The sequence below is a fragment of the Corvus cornix genome, chromosome 4 (genome assembly GCF_000738735.6).
Source record: "Corvus cornix cornix isolate S_Up_H32 chromosome 4, ASM73873v5, whole genome shotgun sequence".
NCBI lineage: Eukaryota > Metazoa > Chordata > Aves > Passeriformes > Corvidae > Corvus > Corvus cornix.
Genome location: NC_046334.1, coordinates 28,991,039 through 29,005,342, shown reverse-complemented (window position 1 = coordinate 29,005,342; position 14,304 = coordinate 28,991,039).

Here is a 14,304-nt window from a genome sequence, read left to right as displayed (position 1 = left end):
CTCTTCTTTGCAGATCTCTCCTATTACCTCCATTTGTGAAACTACCATTTCTAGTGCAATGTCTTGAAGTTCTTCTGTATGCATGTTTGTGTGTTTCTATCTTTACATTACCACACTGTGAATTAGTTTAAATATGTAACTTTAAATTTTCTGTCCTATCAGGTGAAAGGGACGCAGCAGTGAACTGCTTCTGTGTTTCAGACATTAGATGAAAGCAGTGTCCAACTATTGGTACCCTGAGCAGTATGATACATTGTTCTTTAAAACACCAAGAGGTAAATATAATTGTGAGTATGTGATTTGCCTTCTTGGCTGCTGGATAGAGAAACGATAGCGAGCCTGAGGTAGCAGCTTGATAAACATGTTTAATCAGTGTTACAAAAATGGAGAGGCTGGTTAATTTTCTGCAAGATTTCCAATCACAGCTCCAGTCCTGCAGTGTATGAGATGTGCAGGGGTGTTTTGCAGGGGGGTTTTTGCCCCCTTCAGATTTTTCTAAAAAGCTTTTTCTTGTCGAACTTTGCAGATCACAAGAGTTTGGCTAAGCTTCAGAGAAGAGTTTTGTGAATGTGTAGCATCACAGCTGAAAGGAACCTTTGAAAGTTCAACTATACTTAGATACTCCATTTATTTGCTTGGGAAGGGTTTTGGGACCCAATTTTTAATTGACTTGTAGCTGACAGCATGACTTAGCTATAGGAGCAGAGAAAAGCCTCAAGAACAAGGACTGAAATGAATGAGATATATTGTATTATATCAGATATATTGTAGAACACTTACAAAAACCCCATAAATGAAAATTCCTTTATTTGCTAAAAAAGCTGATCAATTGAAAATTATTAAATGGTGCAGACAAAACTCTTTGTCCAACATTATTTCCACCTCTTCGTTTATGTGCATTAGACTCATTTATTTTCTTTCCTTCTATGGATTTTTGATTCACTCATGAACAAAATGATTTAGAATAGATTTGCACTAAAAGAAGATTATTTTGGCTCTCAATCCTGATTGTATTTTATTGGCAAAATCCCTAATGAGGTTTTAGAGAAAGGAAGCATTAAATTAATTTAAACAGAATCTTTGAAAGTATTAAACCATTTTTAGATAGAGCTTAGATTTGAAAATTGACTTCAAATGTGCCTGCTTCTGAACATTAATACGTTGTGTGGACTATTAGCAGTGATGTTCTGTGTGATCTCTTTGTCCTGCTTTACTACCACTGTTCAAGCTGCTCCATCAGAAAGACCCAGAAAGCAGAAATGTCCCTGATAATGTCACTTAATTCCAAACCCCTATGTGAGTGGTGCTTATCTTTCAGTAGGGGCAGTGAGACTTTAAAGAACCCGTTCACATCTGAGTTGCAGAAGTTAAACACAGTGAGTTTAGGAGAGGATGGAGTTCCAGCTTGAACAGTGAATTTCCTGACTTCTGATTAAAACCAGATGCTCAATACTGTTATAACGTAGAGTTTTATGGGTGAATACAGAAATATTTTGTTTCATAAATGTGTGCTTTACAACAAATCTAATGGGAATTGTAAAGTAGTACCTCACAATATCAATGTTTAAATGTCCCAGCGTAGCATAGTAAAACAATAGCAATTCTTTGCTCATGACACAGCTGAGGTGCAAATCCATATGCTGATACCCTCTGTAAAATGTGTCAGATGGAAGACAGAAACAGTCTCCCAGGACAGTATTTCAGGGCCAAATGCAGTCTCTCCTGGGATGTCCTTAAAAATCGATTTCTTGGGGCTATGAAAAATAAATGTAAACATTCTTGCAAATGTCTGTCAGCATTTAGGGCTTTGCATTATGCATAACTTCTGTCCATTTATGTCAGGAAGAAACACCACAGTGTGTTATACAGACTTTCTTATATTGCATGCTGAATGTTGTATTGGTGTTTTAATCGGCTTCTGAAGAAAGTCTTGTCTAGCTCAGTGTGTGCCTTCTTGGAAAGAATTAGTTGCACATCCACATCCCTCTCTAATGGAAAAATTCCACGTAAAGCACTGCCCCCTCCTCCCCCCCACTATTTCCTTGCTCTGTAAGGCTGTCCAGCCTTGTAGCAATAAAAGCAAAGGTACTGAGAGATGCACTTCCAGCCAGGGAGTGGTGAAGCCAACTGGGCAGCTGTCAATCCAGTTGCTATTTCCCCTGCCTGACCTGCTCATGCCACTGCCAGACCCAATAGCTCATACTGGAAACAAGGAGGCTTTGGTTGCATCCAGGCTGCCTGAGCTTGGTTCTTCAAATTTTCACCCTGTGTTATATTTTACAGGACAGGAAACTGTTGCCTCTAGGGTAAGGCAAGGGCTGGACCTACTGTATAAACAGTGGCCAGAGTCCCAAGAGGTATAATTTGTGACTGAAATGGCTCTACCAGCAAAAATTCCTCATGTGTATGCATATACACAGACTAAACTTTCTTTTAATTGGGAATGGAAGTGTGGTGAGGTGCAAACACGGCTTTCTATGTCCATCTTTTTGCTCTTTTGCTGGAGCCACTCCCTTAGCTTTCATTGGTATTTCCCCAAATCCTGTGTGAACACAAGTGCATGAAGGCAGATTTCAAACCCACAAGGTTTCATGTAAGCAGGAGATGTTAGAGCTGTAGTATTTACTCTATAATGCTTACTCTAAAATATTGAAGGAAGAGAGCTGACACAAAACATTAAACACCATTTTTCTTTAGGAATGAGAAAGGACAAAAAAACAACAGTGTCTACCTCATTTCAGAGTTACAGTGGTCAAAATGTTGCAGTGCTTCACCTGTAAAGATCAGTTCCTAAACTGGGCATAACTTTTGTTCCAGTTGTTGCTGAAACGGCTGAGATCAGTAATGCTGGAATGGGTTGGTGCCTTCAATCCTTCTCCTAATTTCTGTGCCAGGGAGTCCATACTTCCACAGGGAGTGAAAATGAAGGCATTATAGGGAAGAAAGTCTGGATCATCCTGGGCAAGGTCCATCGCTTTAACCTTTTGATCTATGGAGGAAAAAACCTGTCCTTTTACTTTAGATCTATTTGGTGTTTGTGAAGACATATGGAGTGAGAGTACTGGAAACCACATGCCCACATTTATCTGAAGGTTGGGGATTACCTTCCTGACAGGTGAGAAAGAAGTTGTCTCAAATCTCATTCAAATGTTTCCTTTGTTTCAGTAAATCTTGGAAGAGCGACAAAGCATAGCAAACATGTAATTTTGATATGAAAAACAGCCCAAAAGGGCCTGAAATGAAACCACAAATTCCTTTCAGCTAGGCACAGAGATTGAGTGTGACTCCTTTGCAAATGATCTTTTCTCACGTGCTGAAATTCCAGAGGTTGGTCTCACTCCTTCTTTTTCTCTTCTTAATTGAAAAAAAGGATCATTGCTCCCCCATCTCATTATCTTTGCTAGTCTCCAAGGGTATTAGGTCTATCTTCCTAGTAATTTAAAGCAACCTTCTTACATTAACTTAAACATATACCAATGTCAACTTTTTGAGGTATCCTTCATCCAGGTATCAAGCTGGGGTGGTGTTAAGAGCAGGACCTGAAGGAGAGGATCTTCATGTATGACTTTGACCTTAACAGAGTAAATACGACTTGAGGGACCGCATGAATCAATATGGTCTAGCAACTTTCTCTTCTGATTCCAGGTTCACCACTGAACTGCTCTATGATGTTGGTCAATGAGGTGCTTTATTTCTGTGTCTCTGGTTTGTACCTCTCAAGATAATCAGATCTTGTGCAAAGCCTGCCTATGCCATGCCCTGCAGTCCTGTGCCCAGAGACTTGCTCATGTCCACCCAAGCCAGGGCCGCAGGGAGATCACCCAGCTGCTGTGGCAAGCAGGGCATGAGGCTGGACCACGCCTTCTCTGGGCTGAAAGCATAACAGAAGGATCTGAATGCAGCATGGTATGGCCTAATAATGCCCTTGCTGATCCACAAATGGTAACAATAAAAAGTATGGGGTTGGTGTAGGACGCAGCACTAGCGTCTGTGGAGAAAAGAGATCATGTGGGGTTTGTTATCCACTCATCTCTCACCAAAACTGATCTATGTGTTCTTGCTAGGAAAGAAGTGTACCACTGAAATATCGATAAACAGATAATTTGCACCAGCTTGCCAGTCATTTTGCAAGTTCTAATGTCAAACATTAATATGTTTTGGTGAGTGTCAGCTGCCAGCATATTTTTCATTAGGATATAGACTGTCACGTTACTGCACTCAACACTACAAAGTGATGGCGTTCTGAGACACATAGAAAGCTGCTGTTACTTTTTCACCCTATCCTTCCCCACAGAAGGTCCTGTTCCAGTACATTGTACCATTTAAACTTGAGTGTTTTACCTTGCTATGGATTTACTTAAAGCAGATATTGGTGTGATGGGGATCAGTGACAGACTTTCTGCTCACAACTGTGATGTCACAGCAACTTTGTCACCACTTCACTTCTGTTTTCAACTTCTCTGGCATCACCCTTTAGGATATACTGGGAAAAAATAAACCAAACCCAACCATAAAGTTCTTGTGTAAGTAAAATAAGATGCTGGGTTAAACTGTCTGCTAGAGCCAATGGAAAGCTCTGCAATAAGGGTCAAGCTGCTTATTAGAGGGGGTTGGAAATGGTGCGAGGAGGAATTTGCAAAACAAGACTGTACATCTGTGAGCTCTGTGCAGGCCTCTAGAGGGAGGGAGGGAGGAGGGGAGGGAGGTCTCCTCTTTTATTATCTGATGAACATCAGTCCCTTTGGTCAGACTGCTAGGCGCCTCCTGGAGCTTAACCTCAGATTAACATCTGCTTCATTTCAGTGTCTGTCTGATAGTGATATCAATAAACATCATCATCTTACAGTAAAAACTGATAATTAAATATGTGCCTGCTGACTCACTATCTATTGTTCCCTGGGGAATGATTACAGATAGTGAAGATTTAATAGATAAAGAAATATATTTTATACATCACTGAGTAAAGAGTTTGAAGGTCTTGTAAGCACGATTAACTGCATATAATGTGTATCTATAGATCATGTGAAATGCAGCCAGAGATATTTCCCTGTGCTGGTGTAGACCTGCTGTAAGTGGGTAATTCATGTTAACCAGATTTGTACCTGGTACACCAGGATGGTACTTGCAGGTCTGATCCATCTCCTTTCTGCTTTGCAAAGATCTGTGGCAACCGAAAGGAGTGTATTGGAGAAAAACCACAGGTGAATCTTGTCTCATTGCATGTATATTTGCAATGAAGGACTCTTGCCCTCTCTAGTAGGGCAAATCTAGCATCAGGCTTTAGTTGGACAGACCTGTTTTTGAGCTACAAAAATCAATTTTTCACGATTTTCCTCTAGACTGCCCCGTGGTGTCTGGAAAACAGTCTCTTGAAGTGATGTGGCTGCACCTCCCACCAGTGACAAGGAGTAAGAAACATCCTGAAGGCAAGTGTGAGGCACCAAGGGCTGTGAGCAAGGAGAGGGCTGACAGGCACTTTCTAGTATTACATGGGAGGCCCTGTTAAGAAGCAAGCATGGTTCAGCTGGGAGACTCCTCGCTGGCAGGAAAAGCTCTCCAAGGCCCTCATGCACAGTAGTGGCTGAGCATCCTGCTGAAACCAGTGCTCAGCCCCCAGGAGAGTGACGGGGCCATGCTCCTGTCAGCCTCCATCCATCACTTGCTGTCCCTCCTACGACCAGTGCCAGGCTGAACTGAGGAAGACCAGGAGCTGGAGAGGGCTCAGCCCCCAGCCTGGCAGAGGTTTATGTGGGTGTTCAACTCTGTGTGCTGCCAGCAGCTTCTTCAGTGGTGCTGCAGGCAGGTTCAGAGTCTAAGATGAGGGGTTTTGGTTGGCCTATTGAGAAGAAAGAATGGGGAAAAGAGAGTGAAAGGCAAAAACTGATTCCAGCTCAGTATATTCTATGGTTCTATGATTTTGTTTCTCTAAGCAGACATATTTGTACATTCAGAAAAAGTCACTCCCAAGAAATGAAAATGTGAAGAGTGAATTGGAAGAAGAATAAAACCATGTAACTCTGCCATAAGCAAGAGAAAATGAAACTTCTTTCTTGTCTTTTAAATCAAGTTCTTTCCGGCTGATTTGGGAAGGGAATGTAAAACTCTTTGCATAAGCACTAATTTAGAAAGAAATATATAGTAAGTAAAAGAGTAAAACCCTGTTAAAATATTTCAATAGAGTGCACATTTATCTTCAGTCTACCAGTTCAAGAGCAGTTGGTGTAACTCACCTCAGCTCATTTCTTCTCAGGGTGGACCAGGGGACACAATTTAATCCTTCTGTGACTGGGACACCATGTCATCAAACCTACATGAGGATTTGGCTCATTCTGAAGTAGTATGTGCAGGGTATTTGGGGTGCAGCTACCAGCTGGTGTGCTGGGATATGCAGAACCTGTACCTCTGAGTTTGGGATCTGCTCTGCAGAACAGGTCACAGAGCCAGTCAGAACTGAAACTCTCCCTAGAAACTTGCAGGATTTAATCTGAAGTTCTGAATTTAGTGCAGCTTGAGTTGTTTATGAGCAAGGCTATTTAAATAACTTTTTTAGACATTCCTAGATTGTAATACATTTAAAGTTTATTTAGATTTAATTAAAAAGCCTGAACACTGACAACCCACTCACCCCAAAACCTCACAGTACTACACTACACTGACTGTCAGAAGATTAAAGCAGAGGGAAGTGAAATAGCACAGTGCTCTAATGTGAGAACACACAAAACAGGGATCTGGGGACCCATATTTAAGGAATCTTTACAGAACTGAGATAAGCTGTTACTACTTTAGCTGATCTCTTTCATTAAAACATGCACCTTTATCACAGATTAACATATATCTTATCATGAAGGCATGATCCTGTTAATATCAAAGGTAATTTGGCCCTTGATGGGCTATCAATTCAGTTATTGAAATAACTTCTATTAAAAAAAAATCTGCAGGTCTTTGTGTGTATTTAATGCAGGGATACAACCAGAGATCAGTGACTTGCACCAATATTTTATTCAGTGCTTCAAACTGATGCCCATTTGACAGCGAAATGAGGGACTGAGGGAAGACAGGAGGACACAATTAAAGTTTCCACTGGCAGGACAAACCTCCTTAGCCAAGGTTTATGCTAGAAGCTTTTGCTTTCACTTTTCCCATGTGGATGGTCCCTGTGGTTCAGCCATGCACTTTAACCCACTTAGCTGTCCAAAGATGTCTGTTTGATGAGAGGAGGGAGAAACTTGTACCCTCTCCACAGAGGAGAGGGGGGACACTTGAAATTTGTTCGGCTTAACCTCTTCATCATTTTTGCATTAGGAAAAGAAACTTTGTGTTTAGTGGTAGGTGGGAGTGGCAAAAGATTTGGAGAGACTTTGGGTGGTCTCCAAGGGTCTGAATTTTGAATCATGCCTTACTGCATGTTCATCCCACAGCAAGGCCCCAGGCAACTTGGAGGGAACTAAGAGTTCCTCCAGTGTTTTGAGCACATGGAGGCACCTTCCAGTGTCAGCTCTCAGGGGCATCCTCACCTATAATCTGGGGTTAGGGCACCATGGGACACACAACCCCATCCTGCCCTATTGGCTGAGTTTGAGGCTTGGACAAGGGTTTTCCCTTTCTCTGGGTTCTACAAGCTGCTCTTGAGTTTTGCTACAGAGCTGCTTTGCAGCCCAGAGAAGGACAACTTCTGGTAAATGGCCATGCTTGGAGAAACCTGCTAGGAAAGGTTGTCTGTGGTGTGGTGGAACACCATGGGTGGCCAGGTGGGCTCAAGGCAGCTGGGCAGCATATTCAGGGTTGTACTATACATTCTCTTCCTGGCAGGGGCTGCTGAGCCATGCAGGCAGGCATGGAGCTGGCCAGTGTAGTTGAGCAAGAGAATCCCAAGGAGCTGGGATTATTTGGGTAACTTGTGCAAGTTGCTTTGAAGATATGAAGAGCTGTAGAATCTTAATTATTACTATGAGGTGTCTAGCAGCTCTTTTAAATTTCCTGGTTGCTGTTTTCTGTAGTGTGCATTTATAAAGGGCTCCTGGCAAAAGGGACTTTTATTGTTAAAATTCAGAAAGTAAAATTTTGGGTTACATGTCCAGTGCTGTCTTGGATAAATTATATAATTTGCCCAACAAAAGTGAGACCAAAATTAATGGAGGAGGACTGAACATTAATGGAGCAGAGCCATCTCTTAGCCTTTGCTCTCTGAGCCATTCTGAAATTCCTGGAAGTATACAGATCCCCCAGAAACCTTTCTACATCACTAAATGTATTTTAGTTGTGTTAAGGAATAATAGCTCACTGTGTAATACTATTGGCCATATTTATAGAGAAAACGCTTCCACCCAAAGTCTTAAGTGCTTCACTGATCTTAATGAATCCTAGCTGGAAAGAAACATGATTTGTATTTATGAACAGGGCACCTGAGGCATTCAGAGAGTGAGTAATTTTTGTGAGTGCAGAAAGGCACTTAGACCCACCTGTGCAACATGTTCTCCTCTGTGGCTGCATTTAATAAAGCTGGGTGGGTTCTGATACTTGGGGCTCAGTACCATCCTCATGGATGGTGCCAGCATTAGCCCTCCTCTGTCCTTCTCTCCTTGTGCTCAGTGTCCTCACATTTAAAGATAAAATGCAAACACTTTCAAAGCTCTTGCTGCTTGTGCAGATTTCCTGGTGCATTTTTTCGTTGCTTTCCATAGTTTCTGGTTGTGTGGAAGCTCCCACAAATTGACACAGTAGAAAAATATAACTCATGATCCCAGGATTTGTGTCTAAACTGGGATCAATTCCCAGCTGCCAGGTCACCTGCTTGCCTTTGCCAAACCTGTCACCATCACTCAATGACACCTGCATGTATTGCTACTGCTGGCACCTCGTTTCCAAGTGATAGAAACCTCAATGCACAGGAGAGAAAGGAGCTGTGACAGCCTCCACCAGGTCCCTGCATGAATCACCAGGACAACATGATCCTGGACCACTCCAGGGGCACATGTTCCAGAGAGCACGAGCAAAGTCAGAGAGTTCAGCAGCCGCTTCCTGAATCTGAGCAGAATCCTCCTGGTGTCCGACTCTTTTCAGCTCCTCAAGGTGCTGAAAGGAGCTGATTGGGGTGTAATGGCAGGATCACAGCCTGTGGGGAGCTGTTTGCCAGGGGAATGGTACAGGCTCTTTTCCAGCAGGTGGTTTTCCATGACCGTGGGGAATCAGATGAGAAGGTGTCTATTTGTTTCCTAGCTCCTGGTACACAGCTCAAGCATGAGAAACATTGTTCCGAGGCAGCAGATGAATGGATCACTATTAAAGATGTGGCATCTCAGGTGAGTTCCCCATTGGCTTTACACTACACACTGTAGTCACTTATTTTTTACTTTCACTTTTCCCAGTTCCTGGTATTGGCAGCTATCATGTCAAAATGCACAAGTGCTTACTTTTCCTTTGGAGCTGTAAAATAAGATGTTATTAAAAGCTCAGCCTGTACTGCTGCCAGACAGTGCCACTAAACAAAGATGTGAACTAATTTGTATGCACTTAAAAACCTATTCAGTATTTCTCCTAAAGCTCATATCAAACCTTTTGGGGATGTGTTGGGAGGATTTGACAATAATGACTATATATTAGAGAAAATGCATAGCAACATCCTTGGATGTGTTAGGGAATTTACACAGATCTTTTTTCTTTTTGGGAAAGGAAGAATCTACAGTAAATTGCTTTGCTTTATATTCTCCCCAAACTATCAATTGGGAAGAAGTTTGATAAAATATGCTCTTGAGGAATAAAAACTAGAACTATTGTTTTAATGTGGCAGGCTTGAAGGTAAAGAGATAAAAAACTGATTTAATTTCTGTCCAGAAATGTGTAACTGGAGGGAAAAAAGGGGGATTTGGAGAGTTTGGTTTAGAAAGAAGTTCTTTTTCCTGCAGGAAAAGTTGAAGATTCATGTTGGGCTCTGTATGGTAGTCAAAGACTTTTTTTGGGAAAGCAGGAGCTCACTGAGCTGCAACATGGATAATCTGCCCATGAACAGCCAGGAGTTAACTGTAACTCTGATAAAACTAGATTTTAAAATTGCCAAGGGGTTCAGTGTCCCTGGTTTTTAGAGTGAGTATCTTGCAGAAAGACCAGGAATTGGGCTCTATACTCCATAGGAGGCTTGTCATGTAGTTTTTATTTGCCAGATAATTGTATGCTGGAGTCTGGTTTTGGGCATTAATACTCAGTGTTAACATCTCCTTTCATTTTATTGTCCAACCCTTTTAGATGTGAGGTTTTACACAGATTAAATTAGGATTTAAAAGTTGTTTAGTCTTCTGTTCAAAATAAGTGCATTTAAAGAAAAGAAGCTGTAGCATTTAAATGAAGGACAGTAAGGAGTGTATACCCAGAGGGGCTGTCACTTCAGATAAGTGTGAAAGCAAGTTCTCTATCAAGCTAATACAGAGAGCTGGTTTCTTCATGTGTTAGTTTTGCCCACGACCCAGTATAATCAGGAATCCAGGTACTGTTCAACCAGACTCAGGAGAATAAAAGCTCCATTCAAGTAGAATGCTGATAGGTTTTCAGGATCTATTATACATCCCATAGTATAAATGGAAAAGATGAGTTTAATCTGCATTCAGCACATAACAGTAAACATTAATTTTGTTATTTACCATATTCTAAAAACATATATATTCAGTAATGACATACAGGCCTGGATGACTGGGCTAATCTTTACACCTGGATTTATGAACCTGTTTACAAGCCTTCCTATTCTCTCAGAAGGAGGGGGGCATAAACACTGTAATTTAATCATAAAGCTTTTGACCTTAGCACTATCAATGGGACTCCTTGTTGCTGGCTGAGGGTGTATAGGAGTACACTTGAAAGCTGGTATTGCAAAAATATGTTTGCTATGAATTAACATTTGAGTGAATTCTGGCAGCTACTTTATGTCTGGTTTTGTCTGTTCTCTGGTACAAAACTTTATCTAGAATATCTGAGAGAAGTTACATTCAAACTCTAAATGCAGAAGTATTCAGTGAAACAGAAATATACATAAGCTGCACAGTTATTTTTGCTCTCTCAGCCAAGTGCTCGAAGCAGTCCCAGTCATGGCCAATAATAGCTGAGCAAACCTCAGTCTGGAACATTAAATATTTCTTTACAATCCGGCTTAGTAGATAATTATAAATTTACTTATTGCAGTAATGGGTAAATTAAGCAGTTGCATAGATGTTTGCAGAATGGTGCTTGCAACTAGAGTTTTACAGAACAAAATAATTCTTTTGGCAGTGGTAGAAAACAAAATACATTTGAGAAAATTACAATTGGTCTCAGATATCCTGCAGATGGAAAGAGACTCTTACATCGTGGGATATGTTATTTGCTGAGAATCAGTTTTTCCAGCTCCAGTTGTGGATGAAAAAGAAAATTTAAACTGATCAAAAATTACACAGAGCCGTGACTGTGAGGTTTAAACTTCAAGTAGGTGGGAGCACAGAAATGAAAAAGAGCCATTTCCACACAGTTGAATTGAGATAATGGCTAGCTATGAGATCCCTTTGACACAACATTGGTCCAAGCAAGGAATTGCTTGGAGGGTTGAAAGAGCCAAATTTGTGGAGTGCATAGGGAGAAGACAAAAGGGTAAAGTTAACTGCACTGTTTCAAACCTCAGCAAAACCTCTGGATGTCAAGGAGATACATTGTGAAAGCTTTGGCCATACCCTCTTCTGCCAGATTTTTCTTCAGTCTCCTGTTTTAAGAAATTTAGAGGAAACTTTGGAACTGTGTTAGCTAACACTGCTGATCAAGAATTGTGGGGTTTTTTGGTAAAAAGTTGGTGAACTTTAAAAGTACACTTTGAAATGGGTTGTACTTATCTGTTTGATTTCCACATAGGTTCAAAGATCGACCATCAGGGAGAGTCCGTGACTACAATGGCAAAGCCACAAACACTGCCTCTATTTTTGTTTCAGAGGGGTAGGATGTTCATGTTTGGCACAGAAGGCCTGCTAAGGCTGCTCTGTGTTCATCATCTCTTTCAGGATACCACTGTGTCCGAGCCCTTGCAATATCAGAGCCTTTATCTTTGAGAAGGTCTGATAGAGCAGGATAGTACTATTATTCTCATTTTACAGGTGGTGGAATCAGGAAGAGAATGTAGTTTGGCAGAAGCATGTTTGAGGCAGGAAGCTGAGTCTCATTATCTCAGTTTGCCCACATGGAACACATATTTCAGAAAATAAGTAATTTGAGGACTCAGATTAATATACTGATTTACAAAGTGTTTTCCAAAAGAAAGGAACATTATTTATTTTCATTGCTTTCCAGGTGTGCTGGTTCACAGTGAACAGTTTGGACAGCTTTATGGACTGCTCCTTCTCCAAACCTGTGATACTCTTCCATGAAACTATGCCACCTCTTCCACACTAATGTCTCTCTCTTCTCCCACCTCTTAATGCCTCACTGCCATTTTTACCTGCACTGAAAATGCTGGTTACATTTATTGATCTACTAATTGCTCCATTTCCAAAAATACAATTGTAAGCCTTTCCTTGAGTATTTTGCCTCACATGCTTTTCACTTGAGTCCTCACAAAATTACAGGGCTCCCTTCTCCTCAGTCATGTGTTTCAGCTGCTCACGCCTCAATGCTTTGTGGACCTTTCCCCTCTGGTTCTTCCCTCTCCATGCTGGGGATGTTTTCTCTTTTGTCTTTGAGAGATGCTGTCACACAGCTCCAGCAAGCCATGTGTGAGAGAGATTCATTGCAACTAATGATAGTCCCCATGTTTATTTGAGTTGCTGTCATGTTCAGTCTCCATCAAGGCAGAGTGAGTGACTGCATCACTGCCTCTCACTTACAAGCTTGTGTTAAGTGTCATTTTCCGCATGTGTTATAAAACATCACGTGGTGAAGAGAATCCATTTTGTTCTGAAACTTGAAACCCCTGTCGCCAGACACCAGAAATAACCCCATGTAAGTTGTATAAATGACTTTATTATGGCCAGCCTAGATGCTGAACCCACATTTGTGCCGTTGCTAACTGCTTAAGCAGAAGAGCCTCGCTGAAAAATTCACACTGGCAGCATACCACAACTTGGTTTATTATGAAGTCAGGTGGTAACAGCATCCAGTTTTGTCCAGCAAGCACCCACAGCTCTTCCACCTCCTGCATGCTAAAAGGTACTCCTGCTGTAGACAGCAGCTCATTGACAAAAGCCATATTGACTGATGTCCTAATGCATTATTGAGCAGCTGCACAGGGGTCATCCCTGTGTGCAGCTTAGATATTGGGTGTGACAATAGACAGGAGAAGGGGCAATTGGGAAGCTTTCATTGGAGTCAAGATCCAGCTGAAATTGGGCAGCTTGTAATGATGGCGCTTGTCTAAAGAATCAGAGAGTCATGAGAACTTATCAAGGGTATCTGTGTAGTTGCTTTGTCTTCAGCAGCTCATGAGTGAAAGGGACATAAACAACACTCAGCCAAATCAGAGCAAGGAAGCTGGAGTGCTACCCATTCATTTCTTTGTAGCTCTCTCTGAATGGAGTAAATAACTCTTTAACATCATGTTTAGGAAAATAATAATCTTTACATTTGCTCCAGGACTTCCCTGATGCTGAGTGATTTCCAGGTGTCAGAGTAGCCTGCTCAACTCACTGGGACACTTTGGTTTCACTCCTCTACTTTCCGACATCTCATCCAGTTTAGATACTCCTCAGTATTAAGAAGATCCTCTCCATAAAGTTGAAAGGATTGGCAGTACAAGACGTCTCTAGGGGAATGGCATTGCCCTCTGTCAGGTAAGAACTGCCTTGGCAGGACATCAGGAGACAGCCTGAAACTTGGGAGTCCTTCATGCTTTGGAGAAAAGGCCTTCTGTCCATCTCACATGTGGGACAGGTAAGGTGTGTGTTCTTCCAAGCATGATGTGTTTTAGAAAACCACTCCTGTGACTCACATTGCATCAGTCTGGAAAAGGGCTTCCTATAGAAGGGCCAGCTGGTGGAGAATTACTTTGCTGACTAGTTCATTTTTGGGGGGGAGGTGGGATGATCTGCTGTTTTTATGTTGCGTTGTTTCCATGTCAGGCTGGTCCAGCAGAGGGGGCTTTTACACAGAGGAGAGGCAGCCTTGCGTGTGCAGTTCCCAACACGCAGGTGCAAGTGCTCCTGCAGCAGGAAACAGCAGTCTGACCAGAATCCACTTACAGTATCTAGTATTTAAACACAGGCATGGGTTTATTGCATTAAATTCGTGATGCAGGAGATATTTCCCATTTTTATTTGTGCCTGGACCAGTCATCTGGTGCAGTATTGTTATGTCTGTTAACAAAAT